We start from the raw sequence: 25,386 nt of genomic DNA on the forward strand, positions 1-25,386 counted from the left end.
CATTTAGGTCTTTAATCCATTTTGAGTTTATCTCTGTGCATGGTATTAGGGAGTGTTCTAATTTCATTCTTTTACATGTAGCTGTCCAGTTTTCCCAGCACCACTTACTGAAGAGGCTGTCTTTTCTCCACTGTATATTCTTGCCTCCTCTGTCATAGATTAGGTGACCATAGGTGTGTCAGTTTATCTCTGGGCTTTCTATCCTGTTCCACTGATCTGTATTTCTGTTTTTGTGCCAGTACCATACTGTCTTGATTACTGTAGCTTTGTATTATAAATAACCCAATGAAAAAATGGGTGGATGACCTAAATAGACATTTCTCCAAAGAAGACATACAGATGACCAACAAACACATGAAAAGATGTTCAACACCGCTAATTATTAGAGAAATGCAAATCAAAACTACAGTGAGGTATCACCTCACACCGGTCAGAATGGCTATCATCAAAAAATCTACAAACAATAAATGCTCGAGAGGATGTGGAGAAAAGAGAACCCTCCTACACTGTCGGTGGGAATGTAAATTGGTGCAGTCACTATGGAGAACAGTATGGAGGTTCCTCAAAAAACTAAAAATAGAACTACCATATGACCCAGCAATCCCACTCCTGGGCACATACCCGGAGAAAACCATAATTCACAAAGATACATGCACCCCAGTGTTGATTGCAGCACTATTTACAATAGCCAGGTCATGGAAGCAACCTAAATGTCCATTGACAGAGGAATGCATAAAGAAGATGTGGTACATATATACAATGGAATACTGCTCAGCCATAAAAAGGAACGAAATAGTGCCATTTGCAGAGACCTGGATGGACCTAGAGACTGTCATACAGAGTGAAGTAACTCAGAAAGAGAAAAATAAATATTGTATAATATGGCTTATATGTGGAATCTAGAAAAATGGTACAGATGAACTTATTTGCAAAGTAGAAATAGAGACACAGATCTAGAGAACAAACGTATGGATACCAAGGGGGAAGGGTGGGGTGGGATGAATTGGGAGATTGGGATTGATATATATACACTACTATGTATAAAATAGATAACTAATGAGAACCTACTGTATAGCACAGGGAACTCTACTCAGTACTCTGTGGTGACCTATATGGGAAAAGAATCTAAAAAAGAGGGGATATATGTATACGTATAACTGATTCACTTTGCTGTACAGCAGAAACTAACACAACATTGTAAAGCAATTATACTCCAATAAAATTTTTTTTAAAAATAAGGGAAGGAGGGAGGTTAGGATGAGCCCTGTGCTGTTAGGTTGGAATTAGAGATATCAGTGTGAACTCATGGTGTTTAAGAAAGAGGAGAGATGCAAAAATTAGTGGGCAAAAGCATAATGATAAATAGGATATCTTCATAGTCTCAAAGTATCTCTCCACAAGATTCTTATTAGTTACAAAGGGAAAAACAGTAACTTTAGCGTGGAGAAACCAGGCAGACACTCCCTTAACCAAATGATCAAAGTTAATATCACCAATACCATAGATATCATGAACCTCCAGATACGATGCACTGAGAAGGGCACACATACTTCTGTGGTATTCTGGCCAGAAAAGAATAAACTCAATGTAATCATAACATAACATAAGACAAACCCAAATTGAAGAGCAATCTATGAAATAACTGATGAGTACTTTTCAAAAGTGTCAAGGGCATGAAAGACAAAGAAAGACTGAGGAACTCTTCCCAGATTAGAGTGGGATCATGGATTAGATCCCCAAACAGAAAAGGGACTGGTGAAATTTGAATAAGGTCTGTAAATTAGTTAATAATATTTTATTAATGTTAATTTCCTGGTTTTGAAGTTTTACTATGATTATATAAGGTGTTAACATTTGGTGAAGCTGGATGAAGTGAACTCTATGTACTATTTTTGGAAGTTTTTGGAAGTCTAAAATTATTTCAAAATAAAATCTTTAAGTTTCTGCCTGAACCAGCACCAAATTCATTCAGGGTTCCTCAGGTTATCTTTCATGTGGAAGGTCAATAATTGGACTGCAGCTTGGAAGGTCTAAAGACCTCAAGACCTTGCTCCTTTAGGATCCCAAAGCAAGGTGGGTAAAAGAGGTAACTAATAACCAAGTGAGGGCAGGAGGCCCTTCTAGTTTCTGGATGAGAGTGAAAAGGAAGATTATATCCATGGGCAATTAATGAATCCTCTTTTTATGACTGAGGATAAATTACATAAAACACCCAAACTAATCTTAAGAATTAATTTAAAAAAGATAAGAGGGGCTTCAGTTATCCAATGTAACACAATTGGAACTGAAATTTAAGCACTCCAAGGAATTCCTTGGTGGTCCAGTGGTTAGGACTCCACGTTTTCACTGCCAAGGGCCCAGGTTTGATCCCTGGTCGGGGAACTAAGATCCCACAAGCCACGTGGTGCAGCCAGAAAAACAAAAAAGAAATGAAATTTAAGCAGTCCAATTTTCCAGTTAGACAAAGAAGTTCAAATTCTGACCCTCCTTTCTCAGCGGTAAGACTATATACAGTGGCAAAAATTTGGGCAGAACGAAAAGGACCAAAAATAAAAAGTTTTAAAAAAAGGAAATTCTACACAAGAGCCCTAAGAGGAACAGAGAGGTTCCTTTCCTACTTAGCCCATTCCCCTCCCAGGAAGGGAAGGAGCAAATGAGGAAAGAAGTGAGGTTGTGAAGCTGTTCATTGGTCTCTTATCTGTTGACCCCTTACTGACCATTCATTTCTTGTCACCGAAAAATCCCTTTCCCTTTAACTTTACTATCTGCCATCTTAAGTTCAGGATCCTTCACTTAACATCTAAAGCTCTCCACAGCATGGCCCTAACCTTTCTCTCCAGTCACGTGTTTATTTCTGAGGCATAGAGCTTAGTGGTGAAGTGATGGATGTCAACTAAACTTATTCTGGTAATCATTTTGCAGTATATACATATATTGAATCACCATGTTGTACACCTTAAATCAATACAATGTTATATACCAATTATATCTAAATAAAACTTGAAAAAGGAAGGAAGGAAGGACAGGAGGGAGGGAGGGAGGAAAGGAAAAAAGAACTTAGGCTTTGGAGCCCAACAGACCTGGTCTGAATTCCTGTTCTGCCATCTCTTAGCTGGTGACCAAGTTACTTAATTGCTGTGAGCCTAAGTCTCCTGATTTGTACAGTAGGGATGATACTGTCTGTAACTAATGTGATTGCCGTGAGTGGCAATTAAATAAGAGAATGCATACAAAGCACTTAACGTTACGCATGGCACAAAAGTAATGACTCAATACATGGAGACTACTACAAGTCCTAAATGGATCCTATGATTCTCACCTTGTTCCTTTTACTCAAGCTGTTCTTGCCTCCTGGAATGCCTCCACCTGTAGAAATTCTATCTGTTCTTTAAGGCCAGTCCCCAAAGCCACCTTCTCAGGAACTCTTTCCTTCTGTTCCACCAGGACATATTCTATCCCTGCTTTGAATGTCCAGTTCATTTGCACTCCTCCCCTGGCACCTCCTTCACACTGGTAAGTGTACCTGGGCACTGCTCAAGCCTGAGCCTGAACTGAGCAGGTGCTCCATGACTATTTACTGAAATAAATCCACGTAATGCCCAAATGTTACATGATTCTCTAGAATTTTTAGTAAGAATTCCAAGTATCTGAGCAACAACTCGATTAATTCCAGGTGCCAAGTTTCTGCTAACAACCTCAACTCAACATGACCAAGAACTGAATCAGGGGTAAGAAAGCACAGAGCAGAGGATTGTGGGGAGGAACTCTGCTGACATTTGCTGCCAATGACAGTGTTGGCCTCCAAGATGTGCATGTGTCATATATGTGTTTTGGGGGCCTGCTACTGTCATTTTCTGTTTGTCCAGATCACTTTCTTTGGGGTTTGTTAACTACAGAGAGCTTGAAAAACAGTTCACAAGCAAACACATGCAAATGCTTTTTAGGTAGGTGGGAAAGATGACATTTGCCTATTGGAAGGAATAAAGGAATAACTCTGATGCCCCTCTCAGCCCTGGTATCTCTTGCTCTGCCTGCCTCGAAACACCAGCAAGTAATGCCAAGGGAAAGAAAAGTGTAAAAGACACTCACCCAACTCTTCCCTGAAAGCTAAAGGTATCTGAGTCAATGCTGATTTCTTAGGGTTTGGATGCCGACAGGTGTGCATTACCCATATGGCCTCAGTGGGCACTCGTCATACAGTCACAGATGAGCAAAAAGAACTGCCTCCCTGAAGAGGGAGGAAGAGAGATCTCCACCAGCTCTTTGGAGATGCACTGACAGATTCCAGACCAAACAAAGCTTTGTGGGTTATTTTCCCTTCTTATTCCTGACTTGGGAATGTTTACTGGTGTGCGAGTATATCACTCTCCATCGTTAATGACTCAGAGGGAGTTTGATGGCCATGGAAAACCAGGTAAATGGTCAATTCAAGTGGAGTCAAAGTAAGCAGGTTGCCTTTAATATTATGTTAGTGAAATGAATAATGCTCAATTATCTTTGAGTCTTTCACAGTCAGACTTAACACGGGAAACATGGTCCACAGCAGTGCAATATATTGACACACATTAGGATGTCACAAAAATGGGACAGAACAGCTATTCTCTTGAAGAGAAACAACCCTAGCTTCATGTTCCAGCCTCAAAATTCTCTCCCTCCCTCTCTTCTCCCTTCCTTCCTGGCATAGACATTTAATGAATACCTACCATATACAGAGCCCTGTGACAAGTACTACTGGAAATACAGAAATGAATAATGTTGTGTCCTCGGTAATTTGCAAGTTTAACAGGGAAGAAAAGACTGTAACAAAAGCAGAAATGAGCCACTTGAGGATCCTACAAAATAGCCCGGAAACCTCAGACACTGGCTCCCTCCAAATAAACTCAATCCTGGAGATGTGACCAAAGTAAGAGGAGTGTTGATGGATCTGAGAAATTAAAGGGAAGTTTGTGAGAGGGTTCTGGGGAAGTCTGCCCATTTATATTTATTATAGGTACTGTCTTATTGGATTTATTTCAAAGAGAGTCTTTGTGGGGTAAACTTTCTGAGGCCCTGAATGCCTGACAATATTTCATTCTTACATTTAAATAATATTTAGTTGGGTATAAAATTCTAGGTTCCAAGTTCTTTCCCCTCGATACTTTGAAAATTAACATTCCCCTGTCTTCTTGTATTTTGAGTACTGAGACATCAGTATGATTTTGTTCCTTTGTAGATGATCTGCTTTTTCTTGCTAGGAAGTCTTCTCTTTGTCTTTTTTTTAAAATAAATTTACTTATTTATTTATTTTTGGCTGTGTTGGGTCTTTGTTGCTGTGTGCGGGCTTTCTCTAGTTGCGGTGTACAGGCTTATTGCAGTGGCTTCTCTTGTTGTGGAGCATGGACTCTAGGCACACAGGCTTCAGTAGTTGTGGTACGTGGGCTCAGCAGTTGTGGCCCATGGGCTCTAGAGTGCAGGCTCAGTAGTTGTGGTGCTCAGGCTTAGTTGCTCTGCAGCATGTGGGATCTTCCTAGACCAGGGATTGAACCCATGTCCCCTGCACTGGCAGGTGGATTCTCAACCACTGAACCACCAGGGAAGTCCCTTCTCTCTGTCTTTGATATTTAAAAAAATTTACTAGTAGGTATCTAGATCTAGGTTTACCTTATATATCCTGTTTAGCAAACTCTGAATCTTTTCAAACTGAAGTCATCCATATTCCACTAAGACTGGGGCATTCTTGGTCTTTATTTCTTCAAATGCTTAACTCCTCTCCAGTTCTTTTTTCTCTCATTCTTGGTTATTATTAAACTGACGTGACACTTCTCTTTCCATCTTCTACATCTTCCGTGTTTCTGAAGGATTTTTTTTCGTATTTTTCAATTATTATTTTAGCTCATTAATGTATTCTTCATTTGTACTCATCTTGTTATTAACCTCCCCCCCGCCATCAAGTTCTTTATTTCAACTCATATTTTTCATATCTGATATTTCTAGATGATTCTTCTTTGTAACTGTTTATTTTTGCTTCATGTTACCAATATGCTCCCTTAGCTCTTCAATGATATACTAGTTTGTTTTCAATTATTGTTTTGACTAGTTTATTAAGTTTGCTTTGTCTGGTAAGGTCTGTTAAGTTTGTTGTATTTCTTTTGGAATAGTTGCACTCATAGGTTATGTTACTTAAGAGGATCAATGCTCAGTAACTCCTAAGGTTACCACAGCAGTTTTTTTTTTTTGATTGGGCAGACCACCTTTGTTATAAGTTTCAGTCAGATTTCTCAGATTAATGTTGTGACTCCACTCTCATTCTGTTAGGTTTAGGTTATACATTCATCCTTCCAGGGATTTATTCACCCTTCCAAAGAAACAAACTTTTCCACATCATGCTTAATACATTAAGGTTTCTGAGAAAATTCAGTAGAGGCAGAATTCATCTGAGGGGCTCCGCTTTTCACCTATGATAACCACTGACAGAAGTTTGGACTCTCTTTGGGCATGGCTACACTAAGTAAAAAAAGTGGGGTGAAAATAGCACTTTCCTGGGAATTAGTAGACCTAAGCTCCAACCACAATTCTGTCACATAATAGCTGTGTGATCTTGGACACATCACCTAACTCTCTAGGCTTCAATTTCTTCATTTGTAAAATTAGGGTTGAACTACATCATCTCTAAGGTCCCTTCAAGCTGTACAAGTCTATCATTCAGTTTCATACGGTTATACCATTCCAAAGAAACATCAGTATTTTATGTAGAGGAATCTACTGCTTTAGAAAAAAAAAGTACATAAATTTACTTTTGTAAAAAGACAACCAAACAACAGTTCTTTTTATTCCAAACTATTGATCCAACACTCCACACCTACCTTGTGCCCTTAAATCTGTGTTTGGAAATGTCTGAATCATGTAAATATGAGAATTAGAAACACTATAATAATCAGTTGTGAAGCTATTTAAAAGAATTTTTTTTACTTTTTATACAATTTTACAGGTTACTTTCCATTTACAGTTATTACAAAATATTGGCTATATTCCCCGTGGTGTACATCCTTGAGCCCATCTTACACCTAATAGTTTGTACCTCTCACTCCCCCATCCATTGCCTGTCTCCCCTCCCCACTGGTAACTAGTAGTTTGCTCTCTATATCTGTGACTCTGCTTCATTTTTGTTATATTCACTAGTTTGTTGTATTTTTTAGATTCCACATATAAAAGATACCATACAGTATTTGTCTTTCTCTAACTTATTTCACTCACCATAATACCCTCCAAGTCCATCCATGTTGTTGCAAATGGCAAAATTCCACTCTTTTTACGGCTGAGTAATATTCCATTGTATATATGTGCCACATCCTCTTTATCCATTCATCTGTTGACGGACACTTAGGTTGCTTCCATGTCCTGGCTATTGTAAATAATACTGCTATATGCAGATGGCCAACAGTCACATAAAAAGATGCTCAACATCGTTAATCATCAGGGAAATGCAAATCAAAACCATGACGAGATATCACCTCACACCTGTCAGAATGGCTATTATCAAAATGAACACAAATAACAAATGTTGGCGAGGATATGGAGAAAACGGATCCCTTGTATGCTGTTGGTGGGACTGTAAATTGGTGCAGCCACTGTGGAAAACAGTATGGAAGTTTCTCAAAAAAACTAAAAATAGAGTTACCATATGACTCAGCAATTCCACTCCTGGGTATTTATTCAAACAAAACAAAAACACTAATTTGAAAAGATACATGCACACCAATAAATTTACTTTTATGTGTAAACCATGCAGCCTCCTATAGAATAATTGAGAAAAGAGGAAAGTCTATATGCAGAGAGTCCAATTTGCAACTTACTCTGCAATAAAGCTCAGTTTCTAACTATTTCCTTTATTAATCTTACTCCTAGCTATAGACTACCTCAGGGCATTTTCACAGCTTTCACCAATCTGTTCCCATTTAGTTTTAGCTGCTAAATCTATAGACTCCAAGTGCTAAATACTAGATTAATAGGTCCTTACTAAGAGTTCCAATAGCTCAGCTAGCTCTTGTGCTCCCAGCTTAATCTCTCTTGTCTTCCCCAGTAATCAGCCTTTGCATAGTTCCCAAGTCTCAGCCCCTTCCTCCAGTTCCCATTATTTTTCTCTCCTTGAATCAGAGTTTGTGAGCTGCTTTTTATGCTAGAGGCACATGATGTCATTGTGTCTACCCCCAGCTGTTCTTAATTTTCTCTCAGCTCAGCTCTCTTGGAGGACTCTCAGCAGGCCCAAAGACACAAGCCCTCCCTTCTAGGGTGCAGATGAAAAGCTGGGGTGGAGGCGGGGAAAGGGCAATTCACCAACCCATAATGACTAATCCTAGCAAAATAAAGGGCAGGGCCCTTTTAAGAAACAGAGCACTCCAGGAGAAGGCGGAGCCAACTGAATAAGCCCCAGACTCCGATGAGACAAGTGTGCTCCTGGAAGCTGTCATAGCAACAGGAGTTCGCTATCCAAGATGTCTACCATCTCTCTACCTTAGGCAGTTCTCTAAGACCTGAGAATCATGCTCTGAGCGCTGTCTTGAATAACCTGGCTCTAACTACCCACAGTGCCAGCCTCCTGCCTCCCACCAAGGACTGGCCTTCTCTGTTTAGAGAGTTAAAATGGATTGTGGGGAACTCTAGGCAAATTTAGCTCTCTCCCCCACAGATGCCCAGTGTTTTGTGGCGTTGTAGAAAATGCCCTGATATACCAATTCACATGACTTGTAATTCTTATTGAATTTATATTCCAGTATCCATAAGTGCTGCATGAAAAATGATGTAATGATGCTTTACACAAAGGAATGAATCTCTGAGGTGGAAATTCTTACTATACAATGGCACCTGGCTAGAGCAGATAGGATAGTACCCGTACTAGTAACTTTGAAATGAGTTTCCCACTGGGATAGTGGTAGAAATATTTTTCCCTCATTCTATTTAGACCAGCAGCCAGTTGAGAACAAATCCCTCCACAGCAGGGCAATTTTGATGGAGGAGAGTAGGAGAACACAGTGGAAACCCATGAGGCAGGACCTAATGGATGAGATAGCAGCAGTTCTCAGCCCTGACTACACATTAGAATCTCTGGTGGGGGGAGGTGTTAGTTTTTAAGTTTATCTTGAAATAATTTTAAAATTACAGACAAGTTGTAAAAACAGCACAGACAGCTGCCACACACATTTCATTTAGCATTTCTCAGGTCAAAATTTTACATAACCATAGTGCAGTTATCAAAACTAAGAAATTAACCTACGTACAATACTATTAACTAAACTATAGATTTTATTTGGATTTCACTAGTTTCTCCAGTAATGTCCACTTTCTGTTCCAGGATCAAATTCAGGATACCATGTTGCATTTACTTGTCATATCTCTAGTTTCCTCCAATGTATGACAGTTTATCAGTCCTTCCACATCTTTCATGATCTTGAAGAGCACTGAGCAGTTATTTTGTATGATGTGCCTCACAAATCTTTCCACTAATGTCCTTTTTCTGTTCCAGGATTGAATCCAGAATATTATGCTGCATTTAGTCATCCTAACTTCCTAGTTGTCTCCAATTTATGGCAATTTCTCAATGTTTTCTTGTGTTTCACAACCTTGACAATTTTAAAGATTGTCACGTACTTTGTAGAATGTCCCCCAGTTCAGGTTTGTCTGATGTTTTCTCATGATTAAATTGGGATTATGTATCTTGGGAAAGGATAGCACAGAAGTGAAGTGCCTTTCTCATCACATAGTATCAGGAAGTACATGGTATCAATATGACATACTGGTGATGTCAGCCTTGATGACTTGGTTAAGGAGATTTCTTCCAGTTTTCTCCACTGTAAAGCTACTATTTTAAAAAACTATTATGTTGATATAGTTGTAGATTCACATGAAGTTGAAAAGGTGATACAGAGAAGTTCTGTGTACCCTTTACCCAGTTTCCTTCAATGGTACATGTGTATATTCTTGTAAATACCACTACAATCAGAACAATTTCTACAGTCAGAAACAGAACAATTCTATTACCACAAAGATCTTCCTCATGCTACCTCTTTATAGTCACAACCCTCCTCCCAACATACCTAACTCCTGGACACCAGCGATCTGTTCTCCAGTTTTTAAATTTTATCATTTTAGAGAATATTATATAAATGTAATCAATCAGTATGTGACCTTTCGAGACTGACATTTTCCTACTCAGCATAATGCCTATGATATCCATCCAAGTTGTTGTGTGTATCTGAAGTTTACTCTTTTTATTGCTGAGTAGTATTCCATGGAATGGATGTACCATAGTTTGTTTAACCACTCACATATTGAGGGACATTTGGGTTATTTTCACCTTGTCATTATTGCAAATATCTCTGCTATGAACATTCATGTACAGGTTTTTGTATGAATGGAAGTTTTCATTTCTCTGGGATACCTGCCCAGGAGTGCGACTGCTGAATTGTATGGTAAGTTTATGCTTAGTCTTGTAAGAAACCACTAAACTATTTTCCAGAGTGGCTGTATTATTTTTACTTTCCCACCAGCAATGTATAAGAGATCTAGTTTCTTCATATCCTCACCAGCATTTGGTATTATTGCTATTTTAATTTTAGCTGTTTGAATAGACATATAGTGATATCAAATAATGGTATTAATTTGCATTTCTGTAATGGCTAGTGATGTTTTAAACATCTTTTCAAGTGTCTGTCATCTACATATCTTCTTCAGTAAAATGCCCATTGCCATTTTTTGCTTATTTTCTAATTGGATTGTTCTTTATTCTGTTTAGTTTTGAGAGTTCTTTATTCTTTGTTGAATATGTGGATTACTGATATTCTGTCCCAGTCTATAGCTTGTATTTTCTTCCTCTTTAAGAGGGTCTTTCACAGAGCAAAAGTGTTTAACTTTGGTGAGTTCCAATTTACCTTTTTTTTTTCTTTATATGGATCATGCTTTTGGTGTCAAGTCTAAGAACCCTTTGCCTGGCCCTAGATCCAAAAGATTTTCTCCTATGTCTGTTTTCTGAAAGATTTATAGTTTACATTTTGCAAACTTACAGGATCCATTTTTGGATAGTGTCTGCATAAGGTGTGAAGTTTAGGTTAAGGTTCTTTTTTTTTTTTGCCTATGGATATTCAGTTGCTCCCATACCATTTATTAAAAAGGCTATCCTTCCTCTATTGACTTGTTTTTGCAACGTTGTCAAAAATCAGTTGAACATATTTGTGTGGGTTTATTTCTGGGTTCTCTATTCTGTTCCGCTGATGTGTGTGTTTATCCCTCTGCAAAACCCCACTGTCTTGATTAATGTAACCATATAATGTCTTGAAACCAGGTAGACTGATTCCTTCCACTTCCTTTTTCTTTCTCAAAATTGTTTAGCTATTCTAGGACCTGTGCCTTTTCATATACATTTTGAAATAGTCTTCTGATAAGAACTTGGGAGTGATCACTCCCATCCTTTCAAGAAAACTGGGCAAACCAAAAAAATCAATGACTTTTCTTGGACCCATCAGAGAACTGAGGTTGCAGGGCAAACCACCACCCCAAAATCTAAAGATTTAGGAACATCCAGAGAGATACAGCTGTAATTTACTTACCTGGAAAAGAAGGCTCTGGAATCATAAACTGGTAGGAACACCAAAACTGGTTATTTTGACAAATTGCTGGAGGAAGAATGTGGACTACTGTAAGAGTGAGAAACTTCTGAGGACTGAAGGCACAGGGGCACCCCCCAAATTTCAGGAAATCCACCAAATTCTCACAATAAAGATGTGAATAAGATCCTCTTGTGAATCTGGCAGGGGAGGGAAAGAAGAATCATTGTGAAATATGCCTAGAGCCTTCTCCATAACTCTACAAGGAAAAAGACTTTGCCACACCTTATTCTAACTGGGGAACGGCATTCCTCCCGCTCCAGCCTCCCTCTAGCCATCTTTAGAAAACCACATACAAAGACAACATCTTTAAGGAAGACTTTACAAGGGAACAAGCATAAGAATTATATCACATTTCTTGTCAGAAACCATGCAAACAAGAAGAGAGTGGAATGAAATATTTAAAGTGTTGAAAGAATAAAAACACCAATCCAGATTCTATATCTGGCAAAATTAACCTATAGAAATGAAACGAAGTCTTTCTCAGAAAAAACAAAAATGGAGGGAAATAAAAGAAGACTTGTCCTGCACAAAATGTTAAAAGAAGTTCTTCAGGGGGAAGGAAAATGATGATAGTGGTCAGAAACTTGGACCTTCATAAAGAAAGGAAGAGTGTCAGAGAAGGAATAAATAAAGGTACGGTAAAATCTTTTATTTTTCTGATTCTTAATTGGTTTAAAGATAACTCTTTAAAGTAAAAATAGTAACAATATACTGATTGATTATAGCATATGAATAAGTGAAGTAAATTACAACAATGTCACAAGAGATGGAAAGGAAGATTTAATAATACTCTGTTATAAGGTACCTGAACTACATTTAAAGTGTTATTTGAAGATGAACTCAGTTAAAAATGTATATTGCAAACTCTAGGGCAACCACTAAAAAGTTTTAAAGAAGTATAATTGATATTCTAAGAGAAGAGATGAAATGGAATCACAGAAAATCTCAGTTAAAACCAGAGAAGGTGGGAAAAAGAGCAAGGGAGTAATTTTCTTTGCTCTGAAGTCTACTTTATCTGATAGTAATATAGCCATTCCCACTTTCCTTTGAATAAGATTTGCATAGCATATCTTTTTCTGCTTTCACTTTCAACTTACTTATATATTAACGAGAAAATATAAATAGTAAATAGTAAAACTACTATCAGTCCCTTTCCATACTTTATTAGAACTGAATTACCAAGTCCAGCCCACACTCAATGGAAGGGAACTAATCTCCACCACCTGTAGGGAGGAGTATCAAAGAGTTTGTGGACACATGTTGAAACCACCAGAGCAATTAATAAATATTTTGGGGGTGACAATTTGAAGCTATGCAAATATCTTGCCCTCCAAAATTATTACTAGGCCTAGTTCTTTTTTTTGAGAATGGTATTTAGAAAACAAGATGTGGTTCTAGGTAAGCTCAATTCTATTTGAATGTTGCTGCTTTTAGGCCCTGCCAGTAGAGAGAGCGAGGGAACACAGGCATGTAAAATAATCCATGTATACACACACATAAATATTAATGCCTGTATCTACTTACCTTTACATGTATATATTTATATATGGATATAGATAAGCTTACATTTTTATATGGATATCTCTGATTCTAATCCAGTACCACAGAGTTTATTCTAGCTTTCCCTCCTTGCTTATTTGTAATTTCTTTCTATGACAGACTCTCTGAGGTACCTTTAAAAATACAGATGCCTGAAAAAAAATTGATGCCTGGAGCCCCATCCAGTATCAATTAAGTTGGATGCATCTGTATGTTTTAAATATACACCCAGGCAAGACCAAATACGTCATTTGTGAAGCCCAGTGAAAAATGCAAACGTGGGGCTCCTTGTTCAAAAAGCGGGGTAAAAGTGTCACTAAGGTACTACAATGTACAGATTTTTCCTTTCTTCTGAAGCTTTTCATTCACCTTGTCATGGTATTTTCTATTTGCTACTCAATATTATTCAAGAAAAAGTAAAAATTTCAATTATTAACATGTATCTTACCGTTCATCTTTACATTGGACAATAGCAGTTTTAAATAAAAATACCAGAGCATTTAATTCATATGCAGAATCACCAAAATTGCACAATTTGTATTGCATGCCCCAGCCCTGGAAGGTGCCTTGAGCTGGCCAGAAGAGATGAACACAAAGTCAGACTCAAGAAAGTTAGTTATAAGGAGGAAGAGAGGGTCACCTAGATGTGGAGTAGGCCCAAAGGACACTCTCTAGGGCATGGGAAGGCACTCATGAGGCAAGTGTAGGCCCTTACAGGCACCTGGGAACCCTACCCCATGACTTGTGTCACGTGTGTGTGCTCAGGCCTGACAACTGTTTGGTTTCATCCTTCTTCTAGCTGCTGGCCTGACATGATGTGCCTTATCAGAGAGCAGGGAAGTTGACCCAGGCATCTTCCTTCCCGAGGCAGATGCCTGCCACCCCATCCAACAGCATATAGGCACCTCTCAAGGGTATTACCACCTCCTCACAAGGATGTACTAGGTACCTGGATCAGGGATGGGCAAGAGATTCACCCCCACTGAATGTGTGTGGTGCTGTGAACCAAGTGCAAGGATGGCCACTGCCATGCCCCACCTTGAGGGGCTGCAGGGTGCATGCACCTGACTTGACCCTCCCCACATCAAGGCTTCCGCTGGAGATGGATGGACATGGATGCGGGTGGGGGAGGGTAAGGGAGACTCAGGCACCTGGAACGTGGGGAGTGGCAGTCAAGAACCTATCTTGAAGATATGGGGAGGTAATGGGGGGTGGAACCATATGTGAATTGAGCTTCTAGGCCCATTCTCTACTGTCCCACTGGACTTTACTTACAAAACACAGGTTCAAAAATAAAATTATTAAGAATTTCAAATGGCAACCGCAAGGCATTAAACCCACAGCATGGAGCCCCCTTCTGAGCATGGGGCCCTGTATAACTGTGCTGGTCATATGACTCTGAAGATGTCCATGTCCCCTCTCCCCCTCCACCTGCTGTGATTCTAATGTTCAGTCAAGGTTGAGAACTACTGAGCCAGATACTGCAAGGGTTGGTGGTCAAAATGGTCTTGCTCAAACCAGTTCCCAGGCTACCAGAGCCCCTCAGAAAACCATGGATGGAGAGACTGACCCAACAGTAGCTGAGAGGCGGAGACCAGACTGTGTATCACTGCCTGAGGCTGTCATTACAGAGATCACAGTAAGGAAGCAGGGAGATCAAACACTCAGTTTTAAAGAGAGGCTCTCATTCCTCTCTCTCTCTCAGAGCCCACAGCCTTACCTCAGTACCTGCTGGTTGCATGTTGGCCTGCCTTGCCCAATGTGAGGGGTTTTAAGGTACAGGTTATATACATCTAAGCAAAGTGCAGGTGCCAGCTAAGTCATGGAGGCCACCTTTCTCAGCAACTTATTTTCTTACCTATTTTACCCACCAGCAGGTTAGGCTCTTAGCAAGGAACCCTGAGGCTGCTCCAGGCAGCCATCTTAGCCTGGGTCCACAGCTTATCAGCTGAATTCCAGAGTCAGAATATACAAATCCTCTCACCTCTAGCCCCTAGCATGACATAAGCTCCTCAAGGAGTTTCTTTCCTTTTTATTCAACCTTGATCCTTTTTTTTAAATTAAAAATATTAGTTTTTAATTTTTATTTATATTGGAGTATAGTTGATGAACAACATTGTGTTAGTTTCAGGTGTACAGCAAAGTGATTCAGTTATACGTATACATGTATCTATTGCTATATTTAAAATAGATAACCAACAAGGACCTACTGTAGAGCACAGGGAAGTCTGCTCAACCTTGATTCTTTTTAGAACATTTTAGCCTCTGTCACCTTCCGTAGTTCGCATAGCAAGCACTCACTTAATATTTGTAGCCTAATTTGCTTGCTTCTGGCCTGCTCATAGTCCAGTTCTTAGAGTCTTTTCCTTAACTTCCATCGCCTTTCTTGGTTCCTCACTCAGGCAAAACTCCTTCCACCGCCTAGCGTTCTCTTTCTAACCTCTCTCTGGTACCCTAATGGTGCTTTATAATACCAAAGTATCTGTATTTACATTACAGGGCAAAGAGAAACAAAATGAGAAAATATACATACTGGGGGACTAATCACAGGCCCTTTCTGCCACTTTGGTCCTGAAAGTCAGTCCCCTGGGGAAGATGGACAAGCGCAATGTCAAGAACCAGAGCTCTGGAATTTGAATCCTAAATCTGCCTCTTACCAGGTTGCCGTGTGACCCTGGACAAGTTACTTAACATCTTTGTCCTCTGGATTCACTCTCTGTCCTGCTTTCCTCCCCAGGAAACTGGTATGGGTTATATCAACAGGCTTGACTGGTCCCTGGCTTCTGGTTGGATTTGGTCAGAAAGGAACTCTGGCCATTGATCAAAGATTGGGAGAAGAGTGCAGTTTCCTCCTAACTTCCTGCCTCTGAAGTCACCCTGTGGGGAGTTAGCTATGTCCCTTGACCAAATACCACTGCTCATCTGAAGGCTACCTGCTCTAGAGGTCTCTCCTTCCAGACACTCTTTCTAGACTCTCTTTTCCTTCATTCCTTTGGGCCTGGGTGATAGTGGTGGAGTAACAGCCCCACTATACTAGCCATAGGGTATTTCGCTAGCCCTTATGGCTTCCCTACACCCTGCCTATGTCTTGTAAATAGTCGCTTTAGTAAACCCTTCTCAAACTCTCCTGACTGAAGTGTGCCATATTTCCTGTTAGGACCCTGACTAATGCAGAGCCTTATTTCCATTGCCTTTAAAATGGAGATAGCAACAACTATATCACAGGATTGCTGTCAGAATTTAAATGAGACAAGTCAAATAAAAGTATCCAGCAATGTCTGGCACAAAACAGATGCTGAATTAGCTCCCTCCTCATTTTTTCTTTCTTCTTCAAAAGATATTTTTTATTTTTGGCTTTGAGTCCTAACATTGTGACTTATGAGCTAAATAATTTTCAACAAGTGCTTTCACCAATCTGAACCTTAGTTTCCACATTTGTAAAATGGAGTTCATTTAACAAATTCATCCTACCAAAATTAACAAAGCTTCTACTATGTACCAGGAACTGTTCTGAGCAGTGATTTAAGACTATCCGTCTTGCCTATGTCACAGAATTATTGTAAAGATCAAAAGAGCAATGAGTCCTTAAATACCACAAACTTCCAAAACTCACCCAAGATGAAATAGATAAACAGTCCTATTATCATTAAAGAAATTGAATCTGTAGTTGAAACCTTCTGAAAAAGAAATCTTCAGGCTCAGATGATTTCACTAGCAAATTCTATACAAAATTTAAAGCAGAAATAACACCAGTTCTATACAATATTCCAAAAAATAGAAAAGGAGGAAATGTTTCCCAACTGATTTAATGAAGCAAGCCTAATACTGATACCAAAATCAGACAAAAACAGTTCCAAAAAAGAAAGCTACAGACCAGTATCCCTCATGAATATAGACATAGACATCCTCAACAAATATTATCATATCAAACCTAGCAATATATAAAGAAATAATACACCACAATCAAGTGGGGTTTATCACAAAATTACAAGGTTGGTTCAATAACAGAAAAATCAGTCAATGTAATCCACCATATTAGCAGTCTAAAGAAGAAAAACTACATGATTAGAGGCACACCTTGGAGATATTGTGGGTTTGGTTCCAGACCACTACAATAAAGCAAATATCACAATAAAGCAAGTCACATGATTTGTTTGGTTTCCCAGTGCATATAAAAGTTGTATTTATACTATACTGTAGTCTATTAAGTGTGCAATAGCATTATGTTTAAAAAAATGTATATACTTTAATTTAAAAATACTTTATTGCTAAAAAATACTAACCATCATCTGAACCTTCAGCGAGTTGTAATCTTTTTGTAATAATAACATCAATCACTGATCACAGATCATCATGACAAATATAATAATAAAGAAAAAGATTGAAATATTGCAAAAATTGCCAAAATGTGACACAGAGACACAAGCGTCCCAAATGCTGTTGGAAAAATGGCACTGATAGACATGCTCAATGCAGGATTGCCACAAATCTTCAATTTGTAAAAAAATGCAATATCTGCAAAGCACAGTAAAGCAAAGAGCAATAAAATGAGATATGCCTGTATATCGATCAATGCAGCAAAAGCATTTGGAAAAAAGTCAATATATATTAGTAATATAAATTCTCAGCAAATAGGAATAGAAGAAAACTTCCTCAACCTAATAAAGTGTCTCCAAAAAATCTACCGATAACATCATACTTCATGGTAAAAAGACTGAATGTTTTCTCCTTATGATCGGGAACAATGCAAAACATTGCCTCTTGCCACCAATTCAACATCACACTGGAAGTCTTAGCCAATGCAACAAAGCAAGAAAAATAAACAAGAAGCATAAATATTGGAAATAAATAAAATTCTATTTGCAGGCAACATAACTGTCCAGACAGAAAATCCCAAGGAATTGACCAAAAAATTTTCTAGAAATAATAAGTGAGTTTACTAAGGTGGTAGGATACAAGGTCAACATACAAAAATCAATCATATTTCTATATACTCCCAATGTTACCACTGGAAACTAAAATTTAAAATTATATACATACACACACACACCATTTATGGTAGCTCAAACAAAATGAAATATACTTATGTGTAAATCTAACAGAATATGCACAGACTCTGTATGCTAAAAACCATAAAACACAGATAGAATAAATTTTTAAAAGATCTAGATATACAGATAGATATACTGTGTTAATGGATTTAAAGAAACAACATAGTAAAAATGTTAATTCATGCCAAACTGATCTATAAATTTAATGCAATTCCAGTCAATATTCCAACATAACTTTTTTTTAGATAAGTAGAATTTATTTGAAAGGCAAAGGAACTAAAAGAGCTAAAATAATTTTGAAAAAGAAGAATAAATTTAAAAAATAACACTATCTGACTTCAAGACTTACTGTAAATCCACACTGATCAAGACAGTGTGGTACTGGCAAAGGGAAGGAGCCATAGATCAATGGAACAGACAGAGTCCAGAAATAGACCCACATGAATATGGCCAATTGATTTTTGACAAAGTTGCAAAAGCAATTCAATGGGAAAAAAGTATTTTCAACAAATGGTGCTGAAACAATTTTACACCCATATGCAAAAATATAACCTTGACCTAAACCTCACACTTTACACAAAAATTAACTCAAGGTGGATAATTGATCCAAATGTAAAACATAAAGCTATAAAACTTTTAGAAAAAAAGAACATAGAAGAAACTCTTCATGACCTTGGGTTAGGTAAAGAATTCTTAGATATGATACCAAAAACATGATAAACTGGACTTCAAAATTTTAAAGTTTTGCTCTGTGTGAAAGACACTGTTAAGAGAATGAAAAGACAAGCCACAGGCTGGGAGGAAATATTTTCCAACCACATATCTGACAAAGGACTTGTATTTAATATATAAAGATCTTTCAAAAGTCAACTCTTTATCCTCGTAACCATAAGATCATTCTAATTCAACCTGCCCTCACTGAGCATGTGCTCTAGGCCAGACTTAGTGCTGGATACTTTCACATCCAGTGTCTCAATGATTCCTTATGCCAACCACAATTTAGGTAGTGATTATTATCGCCATTTTAGGATGAGAAAACTGAGGCATCAGTGATAAACAGAGAAAAAATAATAAGATTGATGGGAAACTGGATAGTAAGGCACTTCAATCTTAATCCCAGATTATACCACTTTGATTTCCCATACTGAGGCCATGTTATGATTCATAGAGTTAGTAAGGGTTTTTAGAAAGAAGAAGAGTTTTCACTGAAATAAGTAGCACTCTAGGTAGGAGAAACCCGGTCATCTAAACTGAGCCCAAATTAGGGGCATTTGCCCAAGTTGTTGGCTTTCATGCCTGCAAGATACAGCAGGAGAGACATCAGGTGATTAAAGGAAAGACTTCCTGGCTGACCAGGGGCTTCCATGTTCCAATATATGGATGGGTGAGCTCATAGAATCTTTGTCTTCAGGAGAAGAGATGTTCTCAAGAGTTTCTTTCAGATTAAGAGATGAAGGAGAATGGGGAAAGTAAAACAGAGAAGTCAAAGAAAGAAAATGTATCCAATTCTTCTGCCTTAGCAAGGTCAGTTCAACAGGTTATCATGCCTTCCCTCTTGCCTCCTTTCTAATTTCATTCTTTAAATCACAGATAAAGTATTTAGCTTCATTACTTTCATTAGACACAACCATTAGTGTGAATCACAGGATCAAAAAGCCCAAGTGCCTTTTGGGAAATTCAACTTAACCAGATTTTTTCTTCCTCAGTCTCATAATATGAACAGTGATGTGGTGATGGATAATTTGTCTATCCAAGATCATCGACCCCATTGCACCTTTTAAACACCTATCAAAACTGGTGTTGACGAATGCAAATACTGTCTTCAATTTTAAATAGACCTTATGGCATAAATAATCTAACACTAGACATGATTCTAGTAAGCAGAGGCCAAGCCAAATGGGCTACACAAGTATAAAGGCGGCCCCTGTATTAGGGAGAGTTTGAATCACATCACATTTGCGTGAAGGTTTTCCATTTGACAGAAATAGATTTAACACAGTCCATTCAAAACAGTCTCATTGCAATTCATTGGGGGCTTTAAGAAAGGTGGAAAACTTTAAACAGGCACACTTTATTCTAAAAACCCTTTGTCGGATACCTGTACACATACAAAGACAACAGTCAATAGCAAGAATAAAGGTTTTATCTCATTTCCACAGTACTTTTTTCTTAATATGCCTCCAATCAGCAATGCTCTACCTCTGGAATTCCAAGCTCAAATTGCATCTAACCACTGTCAAATGAAAAGGAGATAATAAAATTACTAGTGTGTTACAAGGTGATTAAATTTACATAATGACTTTGGATTTGATTAAATGCCAGATCCCCCCCTCCAAAAAAAATTACCTGTAGAGGCATTAAATCTTACGGCCACACACTTCACTGCATTTACGCTTTATCCACAGAAGCTCCGGTTTATCTTAGCAGAGATTACTGCCATCCCTCCACAGGAACACAACATGTAGGTAATGCCTGGAAGCTTATTCAGGAGAGTGACAGGGACTCATGCAGCTGATCTGCAGAATAAATATCAGAAAAATGTGAGAGAGACAGTCATTTTACTCATCCAGAGAAAAGACCGTAGTGCAGACTCAGAGGCAGATTTTTCTACTCTACTAAAAATGGAAGGGCTTCTTAAAATGCTATCCAAATACTTTCTCCCTAAACCCAAGGCTTTCCTCCCATTAACAAACTCTGAGGAGCTCACCATGGGCTTGCTCTTCCAGGGGCACACTGGTGAGGAGTGAGGCCACAGTGTGCTAGATTTGAAACCATTCCTGTCAAATTGGTAAGATGATTTATGCATGTTCTCTCACCCTAAATATTATCCCACACCAGGATCGCATAGTGGGGTATTTTCTCATTGCTCAGTTGCTGCACAGCCCTGGATGGCAGTCTTTGAAATAAAAACATTCACACAAACAAGTAAAAAACAACAACAAGAACAAAAACCTATGCATTATAGTTTTGACAGGCACCAAAGCATAAGGCACTATGATACAAATTTCGGAATACCTGTCATACCTATTGAAAAAGATTATACAAAAAAGTGCTCTTGAACATCATTTGCCTCTAGACCAAGCCATTGGAAAGGGGCTGGTACTGGCTCAGAAAAGAAATGTGCCTTACCACTTTTCAATGGAACATTAAGGAAAGGGACTATAGCATCAGCATGTTGTTCATTTACTGGGTCCAAACTGCTTTCGTCGGGAAAATTGATTACTTCTCTAACAAGACTCATGTAAACTAGTCATTCCACATAATCCTAGCTTCAGTTAACAGAGTCTTCGCTGGGGAAGTATAGAAATCTAAACTCTACCAGAGCTCTTGGTGTTGTTCAATGTTCTACACATCCATCCCTTTCAAGGGATCCTACTGTTTGCTAACACATGTGCATCAATCCCTTGCTAGTCATTCACTGAGATTTAGAGGTAGCTATGGTCTACCTACAGCCTACCTACAGTGTGCCTGCACTGCATTCAGTGAAGGTAAGACTCAGGGTTTCAGGTCAATGCATTATCATTAAATCATAAATAGTAACCACAATTGTGGCAGGCAGGTTGCCTCAGCAACCTGAAACAGTACTTTAGCATATGTCTGACCGACAGTACTTGCAAAATAACCTTTTAAAAAGTGCCATTATTGGGCTATTTTTCAAGCATACAACAATTTGAATATAAAAAGACCAAATTTCCAATTGCCAGCACAAAGTAAAGTCTATAAACTAGTGGATTAACATTTTCTAGGCATCTGTTATGGCCCTTAAAAATATGTGTGAGCACAATAAATAAATAGTTTTAAAGGATACAGAATGTCTTTTAGTATTTCCAAAAAATCATATTCGTTAGTTTTTATAATAATCATTTGGAAGGCTAAAACTAAAATTTGTTTTCCTGCAAAATGTTTTTCTTTATCACACCGGTTTATTATGGAAGAGTTGCTGTGAGTCATGAAACTGCCTTGTTCCATTTTTCTTTAAAAAAAATCCCAAGGGAACTCAGGGAATTAAACTCATAAATTTAATTTCAATATCTGGTAAGCTGTGGGGACAATTATTAAGGCAGTCATTTATGAGTACCTAGGGGAAACCCAAGTGATAAACAGTAGTCAATATGGATTCTTCAAACACAAATCATACCAAACAAAGCTAATTCCTGTTCATGATAGGATGACAAGCTGAATGGTGAAAGAGGATGGAACAAAGTTAACATATCTTAGAGAGAGAAGCATCTGATGTAATTTCATCTGACATTCTTATAGGAATGCCAGAGAAAGACAATAAATAGAGCTAGTAAAAGAGAAACCTGATGTAACAGCTAGAACTGGTTTAGTATAAACTCAAAGTGAGTGGAACCAATGACAGGGTAGGATAAATTTCAAACGCAATACCACCCAGATCATGAATAACTACTCTCGGGTTATATCAACATGGATTGTAATCTTAGTCAATATAATCAAAGTATATATAGCTACATACACTGTCGGGGAGAGAAATAAATTAAATGCATTATTGATACATTGGAGCTGTTTAAATCAATTGCATGTGTTCTGTATTATAAAGTCAAGTATTTCCCATATAGAGAATCTTCATCAAATGAATACGAATGTAACTGGAAGGTATCTGTCTGTACAAAGAGGCCACTGAGAAGCACACAGAGACTGTGATGATACGGAAGAGATTCCTCTTTGTTTAGGGGAGGGTAGTAATCCAACACTTCTTTTGTCTGCAGAGCAAGTCCATAAATGGTCAGACTTACCTCTCCAGTTGTATTTCTGGACCAATCGCCATTCCCCTAGGTTTTCACACCTGAAGGCTGCGTGGTTCCTCAGCCTAAACTATCTTTTTTAAAGTGCCATTAAAATGTCTTCCTGTAATAGTCTCATCAACCCTTTAAAACCAAGCTCAAAATCTTCTTTCAAACATAATATTTCCAGATTCCCTAATTAAATTTAATTTTTCACTCCTCCAATACTCCCACAGCACCTTGTTTAAATTTCTGTATATACCTTTATTATTATCTTCCTTGTATGAGAATGAACAGTGTACATGTTGACTTCCCCGTTAGACTGTGAACTCCTGGAGGGTGAGAGCCATATCTTAGTCATTCGTTATCTTTTTCACAGCAGGTATTCAACAAGTATTTGTTGAATTGAATTGGATTGGGACTGGAATAAGCACATCATCTAGACATTTATTATTGAGAAAGTCCCATAATTCCAGGACAACTGCTATTGGTTTGACCTTTCCCTTTCTAGATTTTCAGGTTTATTTTCCCATGCTTGGAATAAAATAAAACTGAAAACCTGAAAATAAGTAAGTAAATAAATAAATACTCTTCCAACTATTCAATTTCTATCAGACAGTTAAGAAATGAAAGGTATTTACCTGACATCTGGAATGGTCTTTCTTTTGGACTCCAAGGGACTTAGAAATTCCCGATTCAGTGACTGGGCCATGACGTCCAGATTCTGAATCCCCAAAACAAGAAGGCAAGGCAGTTGGAGAATCAGGACTGGAGATCAACAAAAAAAAAAAAAAAAAGAGAGAGAGAGAGAGAGAGACCAGAATAGAAATCATCATCTCCTAGTTACCATGTACTTTATCTTGGACACCTCATTCAGATCAATCTGAATTCCAAGAGGCAACACCCAGGGAAGGCAGCATTGGTAGGGAAAGTGGAGAACTCTGATCTGGAAAATAAAATTAAAGACCACTTCCCTCTTGTAAATTGGTGTTTTTGGTCAAAGTAGGCGTTGTAAGCCTGTGTCTTTAACTGAGGTGGAGCATGAAGAGATTAAACAAAAATGCCCAATAGCTGCTGATTCTGCCTGAGGTCTTCTAACAGTATTACACAGGAAGGACTGTGGGGCTTCATAATGCGGGAATCCCTTTTCAGCTTGAATTGTAAGCAGGAAGTGCTTCCTCCCACCCAAGATCCCCTCCATGGTTTAGCTCCTAAGAATATGCTATTCCAGCATGCGAGAATTCAGTGCCACCCTATTGCACAGAGCCTGGCATGCAGCACATACTCAGGAAGTGGATGTTGTGGCCTGTCCTTAGTGAAGCACAGGCTCACAGATAAACTAGGGTTGCTCTGTAATGACTGGCTAGCCAAGAAGTACTTGCTGACTTAGGGAGACAGTACATGTGCTGGTTAAAAGCACACCTTCTAGGGTCAGATGAACCTGGGTTCAAATACCAGCTCTTACACCTACTAGCTGTGTGACCTTGGACAATGTCCTTAACTTTTCTGTGCCTCATCTATCATTTGGGAATAATTATTGCACATCCCTCATGAGTTTGTTGTGAGGATTAAAGGAAATGACACATACAAGTCTGATGTACAATAAGTGTTCAAATAAGGGTGTGCTAGAATTAGCAGTTCTTTGAGGGAGGACTCAAATTGTACATGGCCAAATGAAAACTAGTAAGGACAGAACATGTCCAAATAAGCAAGAACTTTATAGTCAATGAGGCTAGACCAGAAAATATAGGCTGAAGCTGAAGGAGAAACTCCTATGAAAAGGAGGAAAAAAACTGTCATCAAAGGTTGAGACAAGCCCTGGAGGCTGGATTGGCAGCTCCCTTGAGAGTGGTCCAAGGCCAGAGTGGATAAATGGTGTGCAGGCAGGGAAACCGATCAAGCTAATTTTGATTTCCCTGAAGCATCCGCAAGCCACTGGAATCCTTCAAGTGTTGGAATGCATAACTGTGTAACACCCTCAATATATAGAAAAAGTAAAAGAAACCTGAGGACAGTGAATGAAAATTGAGTTTATACATTCAAAAAATTGGCCATCTTTAGTGCCCTCTATAGAAAACTCATCAAAACCTCAGCGCTTTCCTAAAGTCACGTTTAACCATGCAGCCTCAAAGGGAATCAGCAGGACTGCATGTACTGACGTGGAAAGCGTGCCAAGATATATATACGTAGAAGTGAATTTACAAAACTGTTTCTAGCTCTAGCCAGTGTTTCCTGAAAAAGCATATATGTGTATGTATGAACCTGTATGTATATAGTTGCATAAATGTAAACATACATACACTTTTGTATGCATAGAAAAGTTCTGGAGGGATACACAAGAAATTGTTACTGATGATTATGCCTAAGGAGTGAGACTAGGGGCGTGAAGGGGCTCTTCATTTCATATCCTTT

At 38.4% G+C, this 25,386-nt stretch overlaps 1 long non-coding RNA gene across 5 annotated transcripts in view; it reads right to left on the bottom strand.

Moving 5' to 3' along the window:
* Positions 1-9,147: 9,147 nt before the first annotated feature.
* The window catches only part of LOC132482197 (uncharacterized), a 109,357-nt gene continuing 93,118 nt past the window's right edge, over positions 9,148-25,386 (bottom strand). For 4 of the 5 annotated variants that reach the window (XR_009530880.1, XR_009530881.1, XR_009530882.1 and 1 more), the window contains exons 3-6: positions 23,616-23,742; positions 20,576-20,745; positions 11,580-11,776; positions 9,148-9,966 (exon numbers count right to left, since the gene is read on the bottom strand). This is a non-coding gene — a long non-coding RNA (uncharacterized LOC132482197). Of the gene's footprint in view, positions 9,967-11,579; positions 11,777-20,381; positions 20,463-20,575; positions 20,746-23,615; positions 23,743-25,386 lie in introns of those variants that run through there. The other variant, XR_009530883.1, reaches the window with a different exon arrangement.

Source organism: Mesoplodon densirostris, chromosome X (assembly GCF_025265405.1).
Source record: "Mesoplodon densirostris isolate mMesDen1 chromosome X, mMesDen1 primary haplotype, whole genome shotgun sequence".
Taxonomy (NCBI): domain Eukaryota; kingdom Metazoa; phylum Chordata; class Mammalia; order Artiodactyla; family Ziphiidae; genus Mesoplodon; species Mesoplodon densirostris.